Source organism: Periplaneta americana, chromosome 16, assembly GCF_040183065.1.
Source record: "Periplaneta americana isolate PAMFEO1 chromosome 16, P.americana_PAMFEO1_priV1, whole genome shotgun sequence".
Taxonomy (NCBI): Eukaryota; Metazoa; Arthropoda; class Insecta; order Blattodea; family Blattidae; genus Periplaneta; species Periplaneta americana.
In genome coordinates this window covers 159,390,246-159,412,788 of record NC_091132.1, presented here as the reverse complement: position 1 = coordinate 159,412,788, position 22,543 = coordinate 159,390,246, and the positions used below count along the sequence as shown (strand labels likewise).

General features: G+C 35.2%; 1 long non-coding RNA gene across 1 annotated transcript; it reads right to left on the bottom strand.

The window, feature by feature from the left end:
* Positions 1-1,819: 1,819 nt before the first annotated feature.
* LOC138691586 (uncharacterized) lies at positions 1,820-20,649 on the bottom strand. The gene is made up of 3 exons (XR_011329922.1): positions 18,143-20,649; positions 16,017-16,253; positions 1,820-2,836 (listed from the first exon to the last, which is right to left on the bottom strand). It is a non-coding gene; the product is annotated as an uncharacterized lncRNA (long non-coding RNA).
* Between the last annotated feature and the right edge of the window lie 1,894 nt (positions 20,650-22,543).

The following is a 22,543-nucleotide window of genomic DNA, read 5'->3' as shown; positions in this document are numbered from 1 at the left end:
ATTACATTTCTAAAAGTAATTACAAATTTATTAACTTCTAACTTTGTTGAAAACAGACTACAATGCTTTTCAAATTGGTTAACATGGTTTATTTACTTATTTCTATTTAGCCCGTATCTTTTTACATCAGAAAACAATCATAAACCTGTGCAGTAAATTCATATTGAGGTCCTGCCGCTGAACGTCTGCCCTGTTAAGGCTGGTTCACAATAAACTGGAAACGGCAACGAGAACGAGAACGGAAATAATGTTAAAATAAATGTATCTAGAATGCTCATATTTAAATACATTTATTTTAACAATATTTCCGTTCTCGTTTTCGTTGTTGTTTCCATTCCTGGTTTATTGTGGACCAGCCTTTACGACTTTTGCTTGCCCAGCGGGCGAGCGGGCAAGGCTTGATGACGACACAGTGCTCTGAGTTGAGGACCACTGGTATAGGTCATTTTCTGTTAGATGCGTTTCCAATTCACTGTGGGCTAAAACAAGGAGATGCACTATCACCTTTACTTTTTAACTTTGGTCTAGGGTATGCCATTAGGAAAGTCCAGGATAACAGAGAGGGTTTGGTATTGAACGGGTTACATCAGCTGCTTGTCTATGCGGATGACGTGAATATGTTAGGACAAAATACACAAACGATTAGGGAAAACACGGGAATTTTACTTGAAGCAAGTAAAGAGATACGTTTGGAAGTAAATCCTGAAAAGACAAAGTATATGATTATGTCTCGTGACCAGAATATTGTACGAAATGGAAATATAAAAATTGGAAATTTATCTTTTGAAGAGGTGGAGAAGTTCAAATATCTTGGAGCAACAGTAACAAATATAAATGATACTCAGGAGGAAATTAAACACAGAATAAATATGGGAAATGTCTGTTATTATTCAGTTGAGAAGCTTTTATCATCCAGTATGCTGTCAAAAAATCTGAAAGTTAGAATTTATAAAACAGTTATATTGCCGGTTGTTCTTTATGGTTGTGAAACTTGGACTCTCACTTTGAGAGAGGAATATAGGTTAAGGGTGTTTGAGAATAAGGTGCTTCGGAAAATATTTGGGGCTAAGAGAGATGAAGTTACAGGAGAATGGAGAAAGTTACACAACACAGAACTGCACGCATTGCATTCTTCACCTGACATAATTAGGAACATTAAATCCAGACGTTTGAGATGGGCAGGGCATGTAGCACGTATGGGCGAATCTAGAAATGCATATAGAGTGTTAGTTGGGAGGCCGGAGGTAAAAAGACCTTTGGGGAGGCCGAGACGTAGGTGGGAAGATAATATTAGAATGGATTTGAGGGAGGTGTGATATGATGATAGAGACTGGATGAATCTTGCACAGGATAGGGACCTATGGCGGGCTTATGTGAGGGCGGAAATGAACCTCCAGGTTCTTTAAAAGCCAGTAAGTAAGTAAGTAAGTAGGTATCTCACCATTTAATTTTCACAATTTCTGAACTTAATCTTCTATTAAAGCCACGATCTTCTTTTCAACATTCACATTAGCGTGTGCTTACTCACAGTCTGACAAACACTAAAGTAAATTAAAATTGAAATTCAACTGAAAACATTCAACATATTAATACATATCTTCAGAGCTGATTTTCGTTACTCAATTAGTACATCACTCTGCGAATGTTTTTTTTTTATTCGGGAAATGAGCTAAGAAAAAGAATGAATGAAAGAATTCGGCTGGCTTGAATAATTGCAACTGTGCTGTATCTCAACATTCTACTTGGAATACAACTCTTTTAATAAAAAATGTTTTAATAAGTAGGTACTTCTAGGGTGACCACCGCCCTCTCTTGTCCGAACATGTTCTCCTTTTTAGGCCTTTGTTCAGGGTCCGAACGGATTTAAAAAAAAAATCGAGAATGTCCTCCTTTTCGTAACTCGTATGCCTGATATTTTGAAATTATCTGATTTGACGCCTTTCTCATCAAGTAATTTGCTTGTAGGTGGCAGCAGGAACGACAGAATATACTCTTCACCAATGGTCATAACTCTCTTTGCTCCTATTTGTTATGCTGGCTGTTTTCATATGTAGCCAAGTGTAAAAATCATTCTATATTATCAAGTTTTGTCATAAGTATCTTAGAGCACTCTGGTTAAAAAAGTAACATACTGGTACGCGAAAATGTCACATATTACATTTCTGAAATAAGGTATTCAATTATAGTTCCGTTCATTTTCATATGTAGCTAACTGTAAAAACAATATTATCAAGTTTTTTCATAATTATTTTTTAATGAAATAGATATTAATATACTTCTAAGTATGATATAAGCCTAAATCTGTACTGTAAATGTTTTGTAATATAATAGATACTGACATAATTTAAAGTACAATAAGACTAAATCTAAATACATATTTTCTGTCCTCTTTTTTCAAACAATGTCCTCCTTCTCGAACCTTTGTACCCTCTTTTTTATTGATGTGAATCTGGTCCCTCTAGGTACTTCGGTATTTAAATGAAGCGAATAATTATCAAACTTAATGTGTTTGAGAATATCAGAGTTCAGGAGGATCTATACAGACCACATCTGGAGGCATCAGAATGTGGGTACCTATCTATGTTTCAGTAGCGTAACAAATGATACACATAGTGGGAATCTTGTTCTGCAGCTATTTGATAAAAAGTCGAATTCTTCTCAGCTGTCACACTGATGGTGAAATTCTCCGTCACGTTTGTTCCAACCCATAATGTATATGTCACAGTTGCAAGGTCAGCTCCTTCAGGATTTTGTCGAGGAGTTGTGCCTTCCGCTGTCAAATTTGAATCCGCACTTGCCACACCAGTAGAGGAAGTAGATGGCTGGAATTTAGCTACTGGAAGAGCGAAGATTTATCAAATATGAGTTTTGTTTTGACTTTCCATAAATTAAACATTTTGATTATTTGTACATTTTGTTTCTGCATTACATATAATACATATAATCTACGTAAAGAATTATAAACATAAAATATGAAAACTAATAAAGGAACCTGTCCACAATTTTGTGTTGGTGGAACTATTAATATATGAAAAATACTCTAATTTCTAGATGAAAATTTTCTGACAGAATTAGGGAATGTTTCAGAACAAATGAAGTCTATAATTTTATAGTGAAAATGACGACTAAAATGGTATGTAGATCTTTAATGTCATTTTTGACATTTCATTTTGTTCTTGGAACAAAAGACAAATCGTGTTTCTAGAGTTAATTGCCACTGTCTAAGCTATACAACTGAGTGTAATAAAATATAATGATTACACATATTTCTCCTCCAAATTCATTATTATTGATGAGTTTTACTAGCATTCTACCATCTATACTAATAATAAATCTGTAGCCGAAATTTTTCTGGTAATTTTCGATTTTCCAAAAATAATTGGTCCTAACATATATAATTAACCACCCTAAAACCGAAAATAGCTTTTTTTAAATTTTTGTTTGTATGTCTGTCTGTCTGTCTGTCTGTCTCTATGTTTGTTACCTTTTCACGCGATAATGGCTGAACGGATTTCGATGAAAATTGGAATATAAATTAAGTTCGTTGTAACTTAGATTTTAGGCTATATGGCATTCAAAATACAGTATTTAAAAGGGGGGTTATAAGGAAGCCTGAATTAAATAAATCGAAATATCTCGCTTATTATTGATTTTTGTGAAAAATGTTACATAACAAAAGTTTCTTTAAAAATAATTTGCGATAAGTTTTATTCCTTGAAAAATTTTGATAGGACTGATATTTAATGAGATAAATGAGTTTTAAAATTTAAATAACTGCCATCTAAGGCCGTGTAATGAATTAAAAAACAAATGACTTCGTCTATAAGGGGCCTTGGACAGCAACAATCGAAAGCTATGAAAGATAGCCTACAGAGAATGTTTCTGTGTTTGTATGAAGTAATATCGGAAGCTAAATTAACCGATTTGTATAATTAATTATTATTTCACCATTGGAAAGTGTAGTTTCTCTAGATGGACATAATGCTATAATGTTATTACAGTAACTTCTGATATAATATAATACAATATAATATAATATAATATAATATAATATAATATAATTTAAGTTATTTGAAGGGTTCAGAACCATAGTGGGCCAAGCGCCATTTACTGAATATGTAGAAAACAAGGGTTAAAATTAAGTTATTACCATAATTCAATGGAAACGTATACCAAGTAAAATAAAATATACACATTAAATCTAAATGATGTCAATCTTCATTAAACTATGGTTGCATGTAATAAAAATTAAGAAACAGGTTAAAGGAATTGTCATTACACCAAATGAGTGTCTCTGGACCAAAATGATTGCATTTTAATTATTTGGATGCAATTTAAATTAAGTAACATATTAAACGATTTATCCTTCTATCAAACATGAATGTTCCCTGGATCAAATGTCGTATTTTAATTATGTAATTACTTTATATATTTATTTCTAACGGGTGCAGCGGAGCACACAGGTACGGCTAGTACTTAAATAATTTCAATTTTTTTTTCCTTCTTTATCATTGAAATCTGTTTTATTCTGCTCCAGTCTATTACATCTGTTTAATTATTCTCCATTCTAATTAATGATGTATACATTTAATTCTGTTCCAGTCAGTTCTCTTGTATCCTGTTTTACTTTGTTATACTGAGTGAATAGATTATAGAGAAACCACAATGCAGCAATTCTGCTATTGACCAAGCTGCTTGCAGGTAGGGTTGCCATAATAAAGAAAGACAAACCAAGACATGAATGACACGTAAATTGAATCGACAACAGGAAACATACGAATTTCTAAGAAACGCACACTGCGTTAAATATGGACATTAAAAATAATTTATTTACTATACACACATAAGTGGGTGGCCGGGTAGATCAGTTTGTAGAGCAGCTGGCTACGGACTGGAAGGTCCGGGGTTCGATCCCAGGTGGTGACAGGATTTTTTCTCGTTGCCAAACTTTCAGAACTGCCTCGAGGTTCACTCAGCCTCCTATAAAATTGAGTACCGGGTCTTTCCCGGGGATAAAAGGCGGCCAGAGCGTCGTGCCGACCACACCACCTCATTCTAGTGCCGAAGTCATGGAAAGCATGGGGCTCTACCTCCATGCCCCCTAAGTGCCTTCATGGCATGATACGGGGATACCTTTTTTTTACACACATAAGTATCACTTATTTATTTAATATGGACAGAGTTGGACACTTCAGTAATACACTTTATTTTATCTTTCACCTTCTTATTTGGCATGTGAATTACATTATTACCATTTATTTGAGTGCAAACCATTCAAATTTGTGTATTACCACCACAGTACCACTCATACTTATCAGAACTATGAATAGAAGAAAGTAACTTTGTTTTTGAATGACTGTGTTAAATTCACTGCAATTTACATTTTTCATATTATACTGTATTTGCAGAATTATTGATTTAAGTGATTATCTGTTCCTTTTGTCCACTGAGCATTAATCAAAGGAAATACTCTTTCAACGTCGCACTATGCAATTCTGAGCACTGCTCCACAGAAACAGAGCTGTACCCATATTTGTGCAAAGAGCATCTTTATACCTTTCCTCTTTGTTGCCCGATAGGAAAGATTTTTCAATTGATAACCAGAAGGTTCTCATTCAGTTCCAAGATGTGTAATTGAGCATAATTTCCACATTATCCCACGAATATTGTTGTTGTTGCTAAGGATCTTGGATTCTTCCATTCTCCTGCGGGCGTCCCAACAGTATCTGGTGAGCTGCGATGGTAAATCAGCATCTATTTCCTTTATTGCTGGGCATTGTACCAAATGTTCTTTATCCATGATGGAGTTCTGATTTCTGCAGAGCGTGCACTGTGGATGGTAGTATATATTAATTCGATGCAGATGAAAGGCAGGACAATCATGTTCGGTTGTTAAGCGAAATATAGCAACAGCAAATCTGGGATGTTATTACTGTGTAGCAGAATGTTCCAAGGTTTGAATTCGCTTTTCTTCAGGAATTCGTGTTTACAAAAAGACTGGAATATGTGTTTGATCCTGACTTTTGAGGCATGAAAAGAGATTGTAATATTTTGAGTTTGTCTGATGTTTGTTCCTTTTTTGGCCAGGAAGTCAGCTTTCTCATTACCTACTATTCCACAGTGTGAGGGTATCCATTGAAAAACTACCTCTTTACGAAGCCCTTGTAGTATTTTAAGAGCAGAAAGAATTTCTCTTTCTCGTCTGTTTTCTGGAGGACTCGATGTTCGTGCTTGGAGTCCAGATTTACAATCACTAAGTATAACTGCTTTGTTAAATTTATGTATGTGATGGAAAGCTGTATTGATTGCTTCTAATTCACCATCATAATGAGTGGACATTGTTCCAAAAGATACGTAAAAGCTAAAAAAGTCACTTAGATTCCTGCTCCAGCGTTACTGTGTTTATCAAGCAGAGATTCATCTGTACAAATATGAAGCCATTCAGATTTTATATATGGTTTCAATAGCTAATGATTTTAATACTGATTGATCAATGCCATGTTTTGCAGTGATGTATTGTATCAAATCATTTTCACATTTAATTTCGGACTGATAGAGTAGGTGTACTGAGAGTAGAAGCTTTTCTATATTATCAGTTGTTTGTACATTGTTTTCACTTTGTAATTTATAAATATCCTGGAAGAAGTCAGATTGTGTTTTGAGTTTCCGTTCAGAATTTTTATAGTTCCTCCAAGAATCATTGTTTGGAATTCGTTTTAATTTCTCAAATAAAATAAGACTTTGTTTCTCAATTTCGTTTTTAATAGGGATATTGTTAGTACTTATTTGCGTGGGGACAGATTTAACATCACCTGTAATTATCCTAATAGCTTGATTCTGGACCATTTCTATTTCATTAGGTTGTGTTGGTGCCATAGATATAAGAACTGCACTGCCATACATTAAAACTGGTTTCACATAAGTCTTATAATATGTTGTATTCAGTGTATTTACTGAACAACCCCATTTACTTCCAGCTAGTCTTTTCATCACTGTCAGTGTATTTTGCACTTTCTTTAACATTTTCAATATGCTTCTTCCATGTAAGTTTTGAATGCACTGTCACACCGAGGTAAGTGTAAACTTCTGTTTCTTCTATGGATTTATTATTAAATGTGAGTAAGACTCTGGGTCTAATGTGACAAAGAGTATTTGGTTTTAGACAAGTTGATTTCCATCTCATTCTCAAAGCACCAATCTCGTAATTTCAGTAGGGCTTTGTTCATTTCTGTTGATAGATGCATATGTTTCTTTTGTGGTGCCGATGTCCACATTATGAGATCATCGGCATACAGTGCACATTTAACATTTTTTGTTTTGTTTAACTCAGATGGTAAATCATTGATGAAAATATTAAAAAGTGTAGGCCTAGATATTGCCCCTTGTGGAAGGCCTTTGTGAGTTTGTCTATATTTTGATAGGCATTCATTGAATTTTGTTGCACAAAATCTTTGATTACAAAAGTTGTAGAACCAGTGTAGCATTTTATTATGTATTCCAATATTAGACATTTTTTCCAATAGTTTGAGTCGAGGTACAGAATCATAAGCACTTTTGAAATCGACATAAACAGTCAGTATTGTTTGTTGCTTGTCCATACAGTCTTTAATTTCTTGGCTAATCCTACTCATTTGTTGTGAAGTTGACTGATATTTCCTAAATCCTGCCTGTTCTTTGGCTATTATGTTTTCAGTTTCCAAATACCAGATGAGATGATTGCAAATCATTCTTTCCATTACTTTAGCTAGAGTACTGGTAAGTGATATAGGTCGGAAGATTTCAATTTGATTTTGGTGATTTGTTTGTTTTAAGAATAGGGACAATAATAGCTTTTTTTTTCCACATTATTGGTATTAGGGATGTATTCCATATTAAGTTGAAGATGTCTAAGCATTTCCTAAGAGTGACTGTGCGAAAATGTTTAATCATTTCTACAGATATTTTATCTGGACCTGGACTCTTCTCGGACTGTAATTGAGCAATGGCTTTTTGAAGCTCATTCATATTAAATATGGTGTGTAATGTATAATTTGTTTTACTTTGGAATTTATCCCTAACATTCCTCTTAAGGAACTTCTTGTTATTTGATCTTGACTTGGAGGAGGAAGCAAAAAGTTTATTAAAAGCGTCTGCTATGTATTTATCATCTATTAAAGTTTTCTCTTTGTGTATAATAGGTTGTTTTTTGTGTTTTTCTTTTTATTATTTAATGAAGCAATGAAATTGTGTACTTTTCCACTATCTGTAATCAATGCTATACAAAAATGTTTCAAAACACTGTTTTTTTTCTGCATACATTATTTCCTTCCTAAGATTTGCTGCTGCAATTTGTAATTTTCCAGATTTCTGTCCGACTACATTCAAAATCGCGGAATTCAGTCTTTTCGGCCCGGACCTTCTTCTTCACTATAAAATCACGGACTGTCCGCGAAATCCGTGGCATGTGGCAACCCTGCAGTCACAGCCCAGTATTGGTAATCCGGTGCCACAAAGCAGTGATATAAAATGTTACTAAATATAAGCATTTAAACCACCGTTCACTCACTCATGTTAAGAACGAAGATGCTGAAACTGTCTGCTTTCTTGTTCCAAATATTTCTCGAATCTGCTTTAAAAGTGACGCATCATTTGCTGCACTTCTCATGGAGACAATGTTTTTCAAGATGCAGTTTTTCAACTCTTTCAGATTATTTTTCAACATTTAGACTTCTCTAGAGATCACATTTATAAGGGCTCAGTTTAGTATCGACCAAAAAATAATCCACAAACCCTGCAAAAACTAAAAAAAATTGTATTCGGAATCAGTGATGATTTCAAGAGGTGGCTGGGGAAGGACATCCTCCCCTGGATTCCACGATGTTCCCACTCGAGATTTCAGAAATTTTAAAAGTAGAAAAATATAATTTATAGAGTATTGTATTTCAATTTGATATGGCTTTGCAGTAACTGAAACAAATTTTTGTGTTATGTAGATTGTCAGGTAGTTGTTTCCTTAAAGGTTGGTGCGCCACCCGATCTTGACTGGTGGACATTTAAACCATCTCAATCTCCAGTCTTGTTTATTGCAGTTAAGAAGTCAGTGCTGTGTTCTTATTAGCGTGAGTTTCAGTCTTAGTTTTGTTTAGCAAATATAATAATTTTGTTTACTGAAATAGTTGTAGCATATAAAGTAAATATAAATATTTCAGTGTATGATGGCAAAATAAGAGACATTCTTTACTTTTCTTAAAATGAAAAGATGTACCAAATTGAGAAGTCAATGGGAAGAGGACCTGTTGCATTTAATGAAGTTAATTCTCAATTGACTTTAAGTGAAAGCGAAATCTGTGAACTGCTAAAATTCCACCTGTGTTACCTTCATCTAGTGCTGTTGGGTAAGTCAATGAATAAAACAGTTGGAGTGAAATCAAAGTATAAAGAATGATGGGAAAAATAAATATCATTTGTTGTGTTTCGATTGTGCTCGGGGTGGTACATTTTGCAAACTGTGTGAAATGCATTTAAAACTGACTTTGAAGTTCTTAAAAAAACGTGGATGGGGGGGGGGGTATTGTATCAAAGCTCTTCAAAACTTTAGAAACGTTACTGTAAGATGCATTCGTCTAATTTAATTGGCCAGTTATTACTATTGTAGGACTACTAAATTTAGGCTGTTTATGTAAAAGGATACTTAACACCGGCTTTATGGGATAATTTTACACAGAAGGATAGTTCATATTCACCATGTTATATGTAACAATATTCACATTTTTAAGTTAATGAGTACCTATGTCAACATTTAGTAGTATTTAAAACAAATGAAAGCTTTATTTCTTTAATTGACCACATTTTTCTCTGTTCCCTTTCACATAGACTACCTACCGTCAGTTGGGGTGACTTTGTCTCATGTCACGGAAAAATATAAATGGCGCAATTTCACATTTGTTCCATTGAAACAGGTTATTAATGTCTGATTCTGATATATGACAGAACAGTTTCAGTATGGAAATTTCAGACTGGACTTTGTGGTTCCACAGTTGGTTGTACTGGAGCTATTGTGTTGTTTACATTTTTCAGTGAATTTCTTGTGCAGCAAACTTTCTATTGCAACAGGTGTCTCAACTTACTTCAGTAATAGTTTATATTTTCAGTCAAAACACTTATCAGTTTATGAAGTCAGAAAATAATTCTGTTACATCATATTATAATTTAAAGGTCACAAATATTTTCGACTTATATAAAAAGTCATCTTCAGGTGATCCTTCAGCAAACAATTTGAAAATAGGTGAAGGACTAATCAGGTACATTATGATCTAGTAGTTGAATGCACATGCAGGCATTTTACAAATATATAGTTGTCATGACTCTGAGGTTAAATGGTTCACATACAAAATAAAACACTTATTTACATAGATAACTGAAAACTCTCATTTGCGTGTATATGAAACTATTTGACATCTGTATGGCCTAATATTAAAAACTTGTGCAGTCAAGTAATGAACTTACACTATATGTCAAAAGGTAAAATTAAAATATAAATATTATAAAAATGATGAGTTCTGTAATATTAATTAATGTGTTGTAGGGTGGAGGGAGTTCGCAGTCTGTTTCACCGTGGTGAAAGGCATATTTGTCTGAAAAGATTAAATTAAACAGATATTTAAAATTTTGAAAAAGATTGTAAAGGCCTATATAGGCACTTTGAATTATTATACTTACAAGATGTATGGTTGATAGAGTCCAGAGAGTGAAGGCCTATTTCACTCAGCGTTACATTGCAAACTGAGCGGTGATGCACGGAAGGGAAGCCAGGAGGGGATACCAGACATAACTAGTCGATAGCCTATTATTTTATTATATGGTGTAGGGGGTTACGCAGGTTTGGTATTTGTTCGTTGAATAATTGATTGTTGGGGGTGTGATTTTTGACGATAAAGAATTCCTCGGCGGTATTAATGAGATGTGGATCATTTATTACTTTTAGTATTTTCAGAGCTTTTTGCATATTATTAATTTCGTGGCCAGAGTCAATAAGGTGGGTGGCGAATTTTGATTTGTTCCTGTTGTTAAAAAAGTCTGATTTATGTTCTTTGAATCTTATTTGAAAATTTCGTTTAGTCTGTCCGTTGTATTTCTTATTGCAATTTGTGCAATCCAGTTGGTAAATGCTGCTTTGTGAGAATTTATTCTTTTTGCACAATCTATTGGGAATAATACTGTATAGTTTATTGTTGGTTCTGTAGGTAATGTGCATGATTTCTTTTTTGAAAAAGGAAGATAAATGATTGTTAACTTTTCCGATGTATGTCATGGGGTGTCGTGTTGTGTCTGTTTTTGGGGTTGTGGGTTGCAGAGTGGTAAAGGTTTTATTTCCTAGTTTTCTGATTCTGTTCCGAATGTAATTTTCTATTGTACTTTTATTGAAGCCGTTGTCTGTGGCGAGTTGCATTATGTATTTACGTTCTTTTATATAGGCTGTTTGACTTAATGGTGTATTTATTAGACGGTCGATTAGGAATCTAAATTTGCATAACTTATGTGAATGTGGGTGGTTAGATGTCTTATGTATGGTGTAATCAATTGACATAGGTTTTCGGTAAATGTTATGGTAACAAATATACTGCCCATTGATGAAACTATTCAGATCATTGTTACAAAACTGTTAGATCTCAAACTTGACCCAATTTTAGTTAAGCAATTAGAAAACCTATTACATATCTCCCTAAATCAAAACTACTTTACCTTTAATGACAAAATATACAAACAAACTAAAGGTTTAGCCATGGGTGACTCCCTATCCGGCCTTATGGCTAAAATCTTTCTACAAAATCTTGAAAATAAAAACATCCCGAACATACAAAAACAGCATAACATCAAAATCTATTCCCGGTATGTGGATGACACCTTTATCATACATAGTGGTACAACGTCTTCTGAATCTATAGTCGACTCATTTAATAAATTACACCATAACCTAAAATTTACATTTGAAGAAGAATTCCAAAGAACAATTAATTTTCTTGACCTAACCATTAAAGTAAATAAATCAAAACTTATCTATAACATTTACCGAAAACCTATGTCAATTGATTACACCATACATAAGACATCTAACCACCCACATTCACATAAGTTATGCAAATTTAGATTCCTAATCGACCGTCTAATAAATACACCATTAAGTCAAACAGCCTATATAAAAGAACGTAAATACATAATACAACTCGCCACAGACAACGGCTTCAATAAAAATACAATACAAAATTACATTCGAAACAGAATCAGAAAACTAGGGAATAAAACCTTTACAACTCTGCAACCCACAACCCCAAAAACAGACACAACACGACACCCCATGACATACATCGGAAAAGTTAACAATCATTTATCTTCCTTTTTCAAAAAAGAAAACATACACATTACCTACAAAACCAACAATAAACTATACAGTATTATTCCCAATAGATTGTGCAAAAAGAATAAATTCTCACAAAGCAGCATTTACCAACTGGATTGCACAAATTGCAATAAGAAATACAAAGGACAGACTAAACGAAATTTTCAAATAAGATTCAAAGAACATAAATCAGACTTTTTTAACAACAGGAACAAATCAAAATTCGCCACCCACCTTATTGACTCTGGCCACGAAATTAATAATATGCAAAAAGCTCTGAAAATACTAAAAGTAATAAATGATCCACATCTCATTAATACCGCCGAGGAATTCTTTATCGTCAAAAATCACACCCCCAACAATCAATTACTCAACGAACAAATACGAAACCTGCGTTACCCCCTATACCATATAATAAAATAATAGGTTATCGACTAGTTATGTCTGGTATCCCCTCCTGGCTTCCCTTCCCTGCATCACCGCTCAGTCTGCAATGTAACGCTGAGTGAAATAGGCCTTCACTCTCTGGACTCTATCAACCATACATCTTGTAAGTATAATAATTCAAAGTGCCTATATAGGCCTTTACAATCTTTTTCAAAATTTTAAATATCTGTTTAATTTAATCTTTTCAGACAAATATGCCTTTCACCACGGTGAAACAGACTGCGAACTCCCTCCACCCTACAACACATTAATTAATATTACAGAACTCATCATTTTTATAATATTTATATTTTAATTTTACCTTTTGACATATAGTGTAAGTTCATTACTTGACTGCACAAGTTTTTAATATTAGGCCATACAGATGTCAAATAGTTTCATATACATGCAAATGAGAGTTTTCAGTTATCTATGTAAATAAGTGTTTTATTTTGTATGTGAACCATTTAACCTCAGAGTCATGACAACTATATATTTGTAAAATGCCTGCATGTGCATTCAACTACTAGATCATAATGTACCTGATTAGTCCTTCACCTATTTTCAAATTGTTTGCTGAAGGATCACCTGAAGATGACTTTTTATATAAGTCGAAAATATTTGTGACCTTTAAATTATAATATGATGTAACAGAATTATTTTCTGACTTCATAAACTGATAAGTGTTTTGACTGAAAATGTAAACTATTATTGAATAATACTTCATAACACTTTTCTGAAACAATATGACTTAAAAAAAAAATTACTTCAGTAAGCTGGTAAGTATTTGTTTTTATTCTTTACTATATCTACTTTATTTTTTATTTCATTGGCTTATTTTATGACGCTGTATCAACATCTGAATGAAATGGTGATAATGCCGGTGAAATGAGTCCGGGGTCCAGCACCGAAACTTACCTAGCATTTGCTTGTATTTGGTTGAGGGAAAACTCCGGAAAAAACCTCAACCAGGTAACTTGCCCCAACTGGGATTTGAACCTGGGCCACCTGGTTTTGGGGCCAGACACGCTGACCGTTACTCCACAGGTGTGGACTGTCTACTTAAAATACCAATGAAAGTTACAATTATTGAGCCAACACTTCAGGTTACTGTGTTGAGTATAGGGAAATGTACATTTCTAACAGCGATTTGGAGTGACTTTGTCTCATCAAAGTTTGCTCATGTTTTGCATTGAAAATGAATTTATGTATTTTTGATTTGCATTTATACATGAATACTAACAAATACTGGTACTTGCTTTTTTTTTTTCATATAGGTACGTATTGATCCATCATACCACATACGTGTTTGTGTCCTCAGCAGGTAGCCTGCCCTACAAAAACTACAATGAAGAAACTCTGAAGGAAGCTGTAGATGATGTCTTAATGAAGCGATTAAGGCAAAGAAAAGCGGCCATAAATTATGGAATTCCTATTACCACTCTGGAGAACATACTGAAAAAAAACAGGCACACTAAAACACTGGGGCAGGGGGGGGGGGCAAAATATTTTCAACAATAGGCTGGAACAATCATTTGTTGACCATCTTATCAAGTTATCAGAGTTTGGGTTTCTTGTGGATGAAACTGATTTTAAAATATCTGTGCGATATTATCTGCCAGGAAAAGGTGTAAGTGTGCCTAAATTCAAGGATAATACCCCAGCCTCTGATTGGATCAAAAGTTTTCTCTGTGATCACCCTGAATTAATGGCGAGATTTGCGCACAATATTAACAAAGAGCTGGCATCTCAGCAATATGAATGGGAGAGCATTTTGAGGAAAGTTGACCCTCTGAGACTTGCATTGGTGAAGAGGAACAACTAGGCTATTTTTCAGTCCTAGAGTTGAATGATTACTACTGCAAATAATTCCTCTATTATTGTTTATTTTCCAGTTTTTTGTGTCTGCTTTTGTACTCCTCAAATTACTTTAAAAATATGAAAATAGATGGAAATTTTCATGGAATTGTATTATATCCTTCACCTACTGAAGTTATTATTGTTTATTGAGATTCATTGCTGTATGACAATGTAGGGATGACATTGTCTATTTCCTGTAAAGGCTTATTGAATGGTTTTCGAGATTCTAAACAGTCACCCCAGGCCGAGGTGAGATTGTCCCATTTCTTTGGAAAAAATATGTAGACTTGGAAATTTCAATATCTTTGCAAATTGGCTTTAAATTACTCATTAGTCACTAAACAGTTTGAGAATAATATTCGAGAAATTTACAAAAATACTTTTCACTTTTCACACAATAAAAATGTTTTAAAGGGAAACAGGTGCTGAAAATGAGACAAAGTCACCCCAGTTGAAGGTACCTCTGCTGTTACGTAATATCTGAATTATTGTTTCTTTTGGTGTCAGACTCATCTCCCCCCATTATAGTAGAAGGGCAAGGTCTGAACTCAACACTGATTTGGGATAATACTGCTTCCATTCTCAACAAGAACTACAACAAGACATCCATCACTTTTTAAACAGGTTCGACAAATATTTGGAACAAGATTGCAGGCAGTTTCAGGATTTCCTTTCTTAACTTCAGTCAGTAAATGATGGTTTAACTGGTTATACTTAGTAATGTTTTATATTAATAATTTTTGATAGGTATAGCACTGCATATCATCAGTAGCACACTCCCTGCTTAACATTTCGTCTTAGACCTGGATTGCCGCATTGCAGTTTCACTACAATCTCTTCACCCAATACATTATTACATTCACTTCTATTCCATACTTTATTCTTTTTTAATCTATCATGAACTCACGTGACTGGTCAGAAATGAAATAAGGAATAATAAAAAAATAAGATGTGTTATTTATTTGCCGGTACTTATTTACTTCTTTATTTTTTTACTTATTAGCTATTTATTTATTAGTTATTTCTTCATTTGTTATGTATTTATTATTTATTTATTTAATCTGACATGGTTAAGGTCATAGGGCCTTCTGTTCCATCACAGCAAACATCACATACAAGCAGTGTTAGTAAATAATGAAAATTACATTCAATTCCAAGAGGATCACAAGGGAAGACTAAAGAGCACATACCCATATAGCTCAAATACAAATAAGAATAAAGGGGAAATAATAGTGATTTTCCTTTTCTGGAGGAGGGCCAGTTTAGGCTAATTGTGGGATGACTTCTGAAGTTCTTGTAGGATCACTCCTCTAGCACTATAAGGCGCGATTCAGCCACAGCATGCAGACCGTACCTCCCTCTCTGCGGCCTCCTCAGATCGATGGCAGCTGGTGTTTGAATCTGCTGCATCCTTAACCAAAAGGCCATACCACCGACCATTCCACGACTCACCAAGGGGCCATCTGAGGGAGCAACATTCTCCCACTCACCCGCAGTTCGCTTATTGAAGCCCCTGTGGCTACTCTGGGATATGCAGCTCCTGCAGACAGATTCCACCTGGAACCACGTCCGTCATGTCCTCTTGGTCAACCTGTAAATGAAATGGTACTAATGAAGGCGAAATGAGTCCGAGGGCCAACGTCGAAAGTTTCCCAGCAATTTTGCTTCAAGTGGTTGAGGGAAAACCTCGGAATAAATTCCAACTAGGTAACTTGTCCCAATAAGGCTTTGAAACCTGGCCTGATCATTTCACAGTCAGGCAGGCTAACCATTACTCCACAGCAGGGGACTAAAAATAACAGTGATGATAATAATACATTACACGTTAAGAGTAAAATTTATAGCGTGACAGCCAGTTATTATATTTACTATTATTGCTTAATCCTAAGTTAAGCATCGCAGCAAGTGCTTAGCAAGCAATTACATGGAGAAGGATATGGTTCTTTAATTTACATTTAATTCTTCATTGTTCTATATACACTTTTAACACATATAATCACTGATTGACTTTGTATCTTCTTTACTGTGTTAACATGAGGAAATTACTTGGCTGCCTAGTTTCGAAGTGATATTCAATAGCAACAGCAATGGCAAGGGAAGTTTTTAATATGAAAAGGATCATCTTCTGCAGGCCTCTGCAAAAAGAACTAAGGAAGGAACTAGTGAAGCGCTTTGTGTGGAGTGTGGCATTGCATGGGGTAGAAACATGAACATTACGACGAAATGAGGAGAAGCATTTGAAATGTGGATATGGAGAAGAATGGAGCTTGTGAAGTGGACTGACAGAATAAGAAATGAAACTGTGTTGGAAAGAGTGGGTGAAGAAAGGATGATACTGAAACTGATCAGGAAGAGGAAAAGGAATTGGTTGGGTCACTGGCTAAGAAGGAACTGACTACTGAAGGATGCACTGGAAGGAATGGTGAACAGGAGAAGAAAGTATCAGATGATAGGCAACATTAAGATAAGTGGATCATATGCGGAGACAAAGAGGAAGGCAGAAATAGGAAAGATTGGAGAATGCTGGGTTTGCAGTGAAAGACCTGCCCATAAGCAGAACACTCATGCATATATTCTTCATTGTCTAAACCCAGTAAGGTCCGGTGCTATCTTCTGGTTTCCTGTTGTGGTGGGGTATGTTCGGACCTTCACTAGGCTGCAGACAATGAATAATATCACTTGGAAACTACTCAGCCAGGTAGTTTCCTCGTATTAACACAGTGAAGAAAATGTAAAGTTAATCAGTGTTTACATTTGAATTGTGATATTATACAAAGTCAGTGACAGAATTCCAGAGCCCTGGAAGTGATACAGTAAACAGAAAGGAGAGACGAATATCTCTTCATGGTATGAACCAGCGCATGCTTTCTTTGACTTGGAAAAATACTCGAGCCGCTCAACATTTCTGTAGAAGAGCGCTGCCCAGTCGTTCAGAGATAAGCACAATAAACCTCAGGCTGCAGTGTAAGCCTTCGAGTCCCTCCTCCTTACAAGAAAGAAAAAGTGATTTCATTTTGGTTCCTACAGCATATCCTTAAAATAATAAAAAAAGTTCTGCTGTGCTCACAGTCATCATGCGCATGGTCGGCGTTGATTGCGTCATTATCTATCCGTAACTTCCGCGCATTTTTATTCATATAACTTTGGTTAATAATAGCATGATCATAATTATATTTTTATTTAATAATATGAGTACTAAACTGCGTCACAGGAGCTGTTCAAAGTGGCTCCCATCTGCGTTCATGCATTCCCGACATCTCTTGAGGAAGTTTATATTTGCACGTGTAAGTTCTATTTCCGGATGCTCGCAGTTTCTCCTCTTGTACTGGACTAGTCCGGCTGAGGAACGGACGGCTATAAGTAGCTGTTCATTAACTAGGAATTTATTGTTCAGAGTGACATACATGAGATCATAAAATTCATAGTCTGCCATTTATTTCTGAAAAGGACGTCCCTTAAGAGACTACCATTCATACGTACACACTCCTCATCTACGACGTATGTAGCTCATAGGGCGGAGCAGCAATGTTGTCTGCAGTTCTTCATGGAGGCTTTTTCTATACTGTCGATCCACTTTCCTCCAAGATGTAACCCATGGATCAGCCAAGAAATCAGAAAAGCAGAGAGTTAACAACATTGCAATGAGAGAAGTTAGAAACAACCTTGGCACTCATTCCTGTGAGACGTGAGTAGACCCCAGGGCCATAGTGCAGCTGGAAGGGTTAGACCAATGGAAAAAGTCTATAACCCCGTCGGGAATCGAGTCCGTGACCTTATGGCTTGCAGCGTTAGTTATTAATTGCAACGGTACCGCGCGCCCCACTGCTTCACTAATATTACTGCTATATCGTCAGTAGTAGTACTACAACTGCTGCCATTCATAATGCAGTCAGGGAGGAGCATGGACATTGTACCAAAAAAGAATTATGTAATTATCCCTTAAATTTATTTACTGAATTTACTTACCTGATTTTCGTTACTCTCTCCGATCATCTTCAGAATGACAAAATATAAAAATGTCACTTGGGTTATACAGCACCCGGTCCCCCAGCGTCAAGCTACACCTCTCCTCGTGTGCCGCATAATTGTTGTGTGTTATTTATAATAAAATAATAGTTGTAATTGAATGCCCACACAGTGTCTCATAATTAATGCTTATTTTAAAATAAATCAATTATTATTTTAATGTTACAAGAATGATGTTTGAGGTGATCAGCGTATTCTGGATCAATTTTTCCGAGTATTTCTACTTCACCTAGAATGTCATCCTACACACCCTATCTCAGCCACGTTCAATATTATCGTGAATTTATAGTAAACCTAATATAAATACAAGGATAGTATTGATATATACGAGAAGCATTCAGATTTAGTTAGGAAATTATTTTTATTTGAATTTCCACTCTAGAGGCTCGGTTCAAACGTCAATGCGACGTCGCACTCAGAGAGTACAGGTAGGGGAGGAATTATCGAACCCAATTGAAATTACTTCCTAGGTCCCGCAGGGGAGTATCTTGGGGCCTCTTCTATTCTTGGCTTTTGTAAATGATCTGCCAGTTAATATCTTGTCTAGGGTTCGCTTATTCGCGGATGATTGTATGGTATACAGGGAAATAAAAAGCCATGAAGATACTACTCTTCTCCAGAATGACCTCAATAGAATAAACGATTGGGCAATAGCCAACAAAATGAAAATAAATTCTCTAAAGAGCAAAGCCATCAGCTTTACAAGGAAAAGAAATAAAATAGTCGCATCGTATACGTTAGGGGGTGAAACCATTCCGGAAGTTAACAAATGTAAATACCTCGGAATAACATTTAGCAGTGATCTCGGCTGGGGGGAACACGTTACAGACACAATGGGAAAAGCATGGAGAGCGTTACACTTTGTGATGAGGGTACTAAGAAAAGGTTCTGATAAATCCAAAGAGATTGCATATAAATCACTAGTACGTCCAGTAATGGAATATGGTGCTGCATGTTGGGATCCTTACAGATTAGAACATATTAAGACACTGGAAAAGATTCAAACACAGTCTCTTAAGTGTTGTCGGAAAAATTCACCATTAAAATGGGACACACTCACGGACAGGAGAACGCGAATTCGATTATGCGCTCTGTTCAAAACATACAGAGGTGAGCCTGCCTGGAGAGAAATAAAAAATAGGTTGCAGCCGCCAAATTATTCTTCAAGGAACGACCACTCATATAAATTGAGGGAAAGAAGGCAGAGGACGGACACTGGAAAGTTTTCTTTTCTCAATCGTACTATCAGGGACTGGAATGCTTTACCTGCAGACTTACTAAAGGCTTTACCAACAACCAAAAATGTATTTAAAAATAGGCTTAAGGACCTTACTAATAGACGGTAATTATACACAGTATTTAAAGGGTTTAAATGATATGTTGTTATTGAAGTGTTGTATCAGTGAAGAATTATGTTGTGTCAGTGAAGTGTGTTGTGTCAGTGAAGAAGTATGTCGTGTCAGTGAAGTGTGCTGTGTAAGTGAAACGTGTTCTTGTCAGTGAAGCTTTATAGTTTATAGTGGCAGTGCATAGTATTTGAACAGTGAAATGTTTTTGAAGTGTTCGTGAAATCAGGATAGAATCAGTGAAATGTGTCGTAGTTCAATTGCAGTGAGTGAGCTGACAGCGAAATTAGTGTAATTTGAAAGGTACTTGTGCAGATATGAACATATCATTCTCGTGGGTTTTAGTTCGATCTTAGTTTTAAGATAAAAATAAGATTTATTTCAAATGTTATTTTAAGTGATCGTTTCATTTAATTTAGTATATTCCCTGTTGTTGTTGTTGTTATTATTATTATTAATTATTGTTAGTATTAATTATTAGTATTATTATTAATTGTATTTTTAATTAATAAGTTTATTATTGTCATTATTGAGTGTAATTAGTTACCACTGCCACCGGGTATATACCCACTGCAGTGTAAATAAATACATACATACAACATAAGCTTACAAATATTAACTACTGATCTAGTGCTGTGTGTTGACATTTCAGTGGGGTACTTTCCTCTTCCCTGGAATATTTTGTATATTATTTCCTTGATATTTCATGCTTTCAAGTATGATATGTAATCTGGAGAGAATTAACCTGATTTGTCCCCGCGTTGCCGTATGACAACTTTGAATATAAGCATATATAAATGTTGTTTTTAAAATGATGAATGGTTCGTTGGCGACTGTAATTGGTTTCCTCTACTGTCCATTGTTGTGTCTTTCTTATCCCCAAACCTAGTGTCAGTTGGTGTTATAACTTGGAAGTTATTACAGTGTGAATAAACTGAAGCATAGAATTATGTCTGAAAGTGCTAATCAGGAATACATGTCAAGGTAAATATACATTTTCATTACACTTATTATGATAACTGAATATATTTGTATATGTATTATGAAAATAGATAGTTATATGTCTCTTTTGTTCTAAAGACCTGATTTGTATGTTCTGTATGTCAGATTATATTCAAGGTTATTTTTTTATGTTGCCATATGGCTACACCGGGTCATACTGCAGATTCCATTGTGAACTATTTCTGTAATGACTACTACACTAATATTATTAAATTATAAGATTTATTATGCTGCAAGAAGCTTTATAAAGTTCGAAAACTATTATATTTTTTAGTATTTTTTTTATTCTTTGTTTATTGACTTTTTAGGCCTCTGTCACTAAAAGATGCCCTAGATTATTTGGAGGATATTTTATCAGATGATGACACACCCGAGATCGTCTACATACAACCGCTTTCATTAGAGGATGGAGCTGTGAGTGGGTAAGATGATGCAGATGAGGAAGAAAGTTGTATACCAGATAATGTATGTCCTGAGCAGTTAAAAGCAAATTGTGAAATTCTTATGCAAAGTGGCCGGCATATTGATTCAATTGAGGAAACTGCAGAAAATCCAGACGAGAATGTGGACAATGAAAATGAAATAGAAGATATTATTTTGGCCGAAATTTTAGAAAACTCAGATTTAAATATAGAGACAGAACTCTTGGAAGTTCCTACTTCTGAATATGATTGATGACTTTGATCCTGAAGTACAGCAACTGCCATTTTCCTTCTTTTTTGACAATTTATTCACAGGTTTTCCTGTCCTGGCTTATTTGAAATCTCGCAGATACACAGCAACACGGTACTAAGAGAGAAAACAGTTAATCCCAAAAAGTTGCATACTTTCTCAAAAACCTGAGCTAAAGAAGAAACCTCGAGGCTACATCACGTCTGTAAAAATGAAAGATATTGACATACATGTAACAAAGTGGGTGGATAATGCAGTCGTGACTATTGCATCAACATCGTATGGAAAGAACACCGTTTCAAAGGTACAACGGTACTCCAGAGAGCAAAGAAAGAAACTCAGTATTACTCTACCAAATGTAGTAGGGAAGTACAACAAGTACATGTGCGGTGTCGATCGCATGGATCAAAATGTAAACCTGTACCGTATAGGAAACCGTGGAAAGAAATGGTGGAGTTGCATTTTCACCTGGCTCATTGACGTTTGTGTGCAGAATGCATGGCAACTACAAAGAGTAGATGAGCCTGCAATGTCACAACTAGAATTTAGACGGCAAATTGCAATTTATTACTGCAATCACTACGGAGAAAAGCCAGCAGGACCAGGACAGACACGCAAGAGGAAATTTGAAGGAACTGCCTATGAGACTTTGCGATATGATGGTCTAAACCACTGGCCAGCACCAACTGATATGAAAAGACGGTGGGCTGGTGAAACCTGCTCTACTATTGGTCGAACAATGTGCACAAAATGTGACATAGGACTGTGCCTCAAATGCTTCAAAACTTATCACACCATGGAATAAATATCTACATTTGACATAATTACGTTACAG